Source organism: Mytilus edulis, chromosome 5 (assembly GCF_963676685.1).
Source record: "Mytilus edulis chromosome 5, xbMytEdul2.2, whole genome shotgun sequence".
NCBI lineage: Eukaryota > Metazoa > Mollusca > Bivalvia > Mytilida > Mytilidae > Mytilus > Mytilus edulis.
In genome coordinates, this window is record NC_092348.1 from 82,880,363 (window position 1) to 82,885,373 (window position 5,011).

The 5,011-nt window shown below is 32.9% G+C and overlaps 1 long non-coding RNA gene across 1 annotated transcript; it reads left to right on the plus strand.

The window, feature by feature from the left end:
• Positions 1 to 304: 304 nt before the first annotated feature.
• Positions 305 to 1,411, plus strand: LOC139522545 (uncharacterized). The gene is made up of 2 exons (XR_011664471.1): positions 305 to 368; positions 928 to 1,411. It is a non-coding gene; the product is annotated as an uncharacterized lncRNA (long non-coding RNA).
• Positions 1,412 to 5,011: the final 3,600 nt, after the last annotated feature.

A 5,011-nucleotide genomic window follows, 5' to 3' on the forward strand; every position in this document is an offset into this window, starting at 1 on the left:
ACATCTCTAGTTATAGCGATATCAACTGTTAAAACGCACTTTATTTATTTCGCATCAAATACAATAAATTGCGTGTATAATTTTCTAATAATTTTTTTACCCCATCAAAAAAGTAATATTATTCTTATTATTAATATCATGACTGTCCAAATGTTTGTCAACAAACTAGAAGTCTGTCATATATTAACAAATGGAGGAAAACTCTATGAATGTTACGTTACATATTTCACATTTTTCTGGCAAAGGGAAGACAACTGCAATGTCACGGCTGGTAATCTACACACGCAGAACATTTGGTTCAGCAAATTAAAACCGTGAGAGGATTTTCCGGTTGTGCTTGAGTGGAGTAATTGTCACCGCTTCAAAAGGTATGTACATTTCTAAATCTCAATTTTCTTATTCAACTGATCAAAATATTGAAAATCGGAGAATGCTATGCTGTGGTGAATACTTTAACGAAGAGGTACGTGTATCATTTCCTGTTGTACGTAGAGTTGAACTCCTACAAAATCAGTTGTCCCACGAGAAATTGCCTAAAAAAGTGACATTTCAATTTTGAAATGGTTCTATTTACAGACCTACAAGTTCAAATTTAGTTTTTTTTTTCGTGCAATGGGTATGAATGTTGTTTTTGGCGGCGTGTGCGCTGTCCTGTGTTGATAAACGTCTTAATAATTCCAAAAACAACATTTTTCCATGAAGTCATGCGTGAGGGGATCGGTTTTGATTGAGGACATCGTGAATGCGTGAGGGGAAGTACAAACATTTTTTTTTAATCTTTGGCTTTGTGACTTTTGTTGACTCAATGAATAAATGTGATCAAATCAATGCTGATTAAAAAGCACAGATTTATCCTTATACTTTAATAGACGTAATCTGATCACTGATTCAATGAAATCAAACTATTAATTGTTTGTTCAATTTCAGAAAATGCCATTGTTCAAAGGAAAAAGGAAAAGAGGACTGAAACTGACTCTCTACAAAAAGCCACGGAGATACAAGTTATCCCCGCCCTCGAATTGAACTAAACCCTCTGGAAACTGTAAAAATCAGTTGAAAAAAGCTTAATGAAAATTCATGTTATACACATTTATGAAAAGGAGTTATCTCCCCTAAAATAGTTTATTTAAAAAAAAAAGATGATTCTAAAAACATAAAAAATATTTTGATTTATACAATAAATCACCAAATATATATTCTTTATATGAATAAAGTCTAACTATTGAATTGCAAATCTGTCTCCAAATTTGCAGATGTGGGCAAATAATCGGTCTAGTTTTTACTTGTAGCAAGAAAACAAAATCGTCGACAACATTTTTTGTCTTTATTCTTCGTGAAACATATTATTAAACCTAGGTTCCTACAATTATTTCATCATCCAATCTAATAAACTTTTTTAAGCACACTCAAATATGTGTTTTTTCATGAACAATGTAGCCAAATTTTGATAAGTTTCAACGACTCATAGCTTGAATATAAAGATATGATTTGTACCTCCCCTCACGCATTCACGATGTCCTCAATCAGAACCGATCCCCTCACGCATGACTTCATGAAAAAATGTAGTTTTTGGAATTATTAAGACGTCTATCAACACAGGTCAGCGCACACGCCGCCAAAAACAACATTCATACCCATTGCACGAAAAAAAAAACTAAATTTGAACTTGTAGGTCTGTAAATAGAACCATTTCAAAATTGAAATGTCACTTTTTTAGGCAATTTCTCGTGGGACAACTGATTTTGTAGGAGTTCAACTCTACGTACAACAGGAAATGATACATGTATCTCTTCGTTAAAGTAGTCACCACAGCATAGCATTCTCCGATTTTCAATATTTTGATCAGTTGAATAAGAAAATTGAGATTTAGAAATGTACATACCTTTTGAAGCGGTGACAATTACTCCACTCAAGCACAACCGGAAAATCCTCTCACGGTTTTCATTGCAGAACCAAATGTTCTGCGTGTGTAGATTACCAGCCGTGAATGTAAAATAAAATTAAGTTCAAGTCCAATAGAAATTGAGACTATTCATAGAGGATCTGGAAGGGGACTTTATATTCCTTAATTTATTATGTTATTTTTCATTATTGTTTCTTATTTTCTTTTTGCCTGTTATTCTTTATTTTTCTATATCTTACATTCTGTTTTTTTTATTTGCTTATATTTGTCCTATGCCGCTATTTTCCTTTATTCTATATTTCCCCCTCTATTCTATAAACCGTAAAACTAGAGCCTCATATATGGCAAATTATATATCATATTCTGTGCATACCGAAGACATTAATATGAAAAAAAGGTCAAAGGGTTTTAGTATAGTAAACAATTCTAACAAACGTTGAATACCTTTGTGAACCAAATCTTTCGGAATTTAATGTGAGCTTTATATTATGTTGTTTGTTGGAAAAAAATGAAAGATAATATGAGTTTTAAGTTAAACGAGTGTTCAGAGACACCGTATACACAGATTTAGCTATGATCTTATTTGTAATCATTTCGTATAAAAGCTGATTTATAAATAAATATTCTATGGTTTTACAATTTTCTATTGCCAAAATCTTCTTCATCATTGTTAAGGTACATCGTTGTATATACTTTTTACATATACATGTATATATATAGTTTAAATACAGTTTTGATTGTTTTATCAAATTGTTGTATCTTTCATCTAAAATGAAATTGAAATTTGCTAGAAATTTTTCAAAACACGAAACATTTCCAAGTCTTCTTCAATACTTCTGTTAGCATTTTTCAACCAACGAATTATCAATGTATTTTGAAAATATTTTCAAAGGATTTGGCATAATGGACTGTAATTGTCAAATGAAAATTCTATTTTCTTTCATTCTGACATTTAAAAAACACAAATAAACAAACAGAAACTAGTATCGGGTTGGTTATTTAAAAAAGACGCATGCAGTCTAGAGGTGCAGTCCGACTCAGCAGGAGTTCAAACGAGACGAGTTTTTCCCAATCATGCACTTTCTAATATACTTAATGGGGAAATGAAATATGGGTAATCGACTATGGCTTTCAATACAATATTCCATAACAGTTTTAACACAATTATTATATAAATAAAAAAATAAGAGTTGCATCACGAGCGCAGGATACGCTCGTTGACCTTTTTGCTCGTCTTTATACGTTAAATGCATTTATATGATTTTCTAGAAATACTGTGAGCACTTCTCAAAAGACCCCCCTCAAACAAAACACAGTGGTACAATATGTAGTACTACCTAATGACAAAAAACCGACAATTTTTTCATTGAATAAAGTTCCCGCAATGCATAACTCCCAAAGTCATCAAAAGCTAAAACAAAACGAAAGGGAGCTTTTTTCAATAGATAATAACAAGCTAACAAATTTTCATGGAAACTACTCTTAGACATTTTGATTTATTATTAATAGTTTAAGTACTGGAAAATCACATATTTTTACATGAATAAAATCCCATGACTCAGAAACATAAAATCTTAAATAATATAAAATAAAACTGAATGGGAGTTTACGTCGATAGATATGAACAGTTCAATAAAGTTTCAGGAATTTGAAGATTAAAAATAACAACCTATTTATTATTGTTATCGGACATAATTTTTATTTAGTTTTTGAATAATAAATGAAGTCGCATATATCTTTGAAATAATTCTTTTATAGGGATACTACATCTATACAGTGGTCTTAATTGTTCTTTGTAAAGATTGTCACTATGTTCCCCTTTAATTTTATTTTAGGGGGGGGGGGGGGTGTAATTGGGTCGTTGAGTTGTACTATTCCTCACATCTCTCTTTATGCATAATTTAACGGAATTCCGATACATATTATAACGTGGTTACTTTTTAATGCATATATGAGGCAGATAGGAAGCTGTAATTTTCAAGAAATCTAAACCGTTTGATGTTCGTTATCTTTCTCTTATCATTTCATAGCGCTGCCTGTATCGTTAAACTGGATCATACTAGTTCTACTGAAAACAGCTGATTGATTTTATCATAGTGTACATAGTTCATCCCAGATGCTGTTACAGACTTATGCCCGCGTCACACTGTCCCGATTTTTACGCCGATGGCAACACGATAATAGAAATTTTCAAAATCGGGGCTGATCGTATCCAAATCGGGCTATTCGTAGTGCCATCTTTAACCATCTTTAACCATCGGCCACTTTTTCTAGCCTTCGGGGACAACTTCGGGAAGGGTTCTAAATTTTTTAACATGTTAAAAAATCCCAGAAGGTGCGCCCGATGTTGAGGGTTCGTATTGAGTTCGTATCACCATCCTCAATATCGTAATGTCACCGGGAATGCATCTTTGCACATCATATTGCATTCGTGTTTCAATCGTTTCCATCGGGCAGTTTTGACATTACGATGTCTACACGAATGAATCACGAAGGTACCCGAAGGTCTTACGATGGCAACACGACTTCGTGAAGACCTCGTAATCCCGTCGTGTTGCCATCGAATAAAAGTACGAAGGCGACAAGATGGAACTACGACGGCAATAAATCCAGCTAAATGTAAGTTAATTTTCGCGCTAAAATACATTTAAAGTGCCATGCGCGATATACACTGGTCAGTCCAATATGACAGTTAAGAAAGACGTTCACAAAACATTGAGCTCATATCATATGATTCTATGAGAACAAGAAAGGCGACAGCGTTGTTTCTATTAATTCAAATGGAACAAGAAGAGCAGCTATTACAGGCTCAGGATTTACTTTTACAAGTAAAATATTATTTTTTGTCAATTTTTTATATCAAGTAACATAATTAAAGGTGACAAAGAATTTGGAGTTTTTAATTTATATTAGACAATGTCGGAACATATTCAATTTCTTCTATTCACAACAACAACACGAAAAGAAAAACGTTAGTTATGATAAGAGCGATATGTTCAGGCCTTTTCCATCTGGTTTGTTTCATATCATTACATGCTGGGGTTCCTTTAAATAAACGCGCCTCGTACACCAACACTGCAGGTACACGTATATAGGGAAACCAACTTT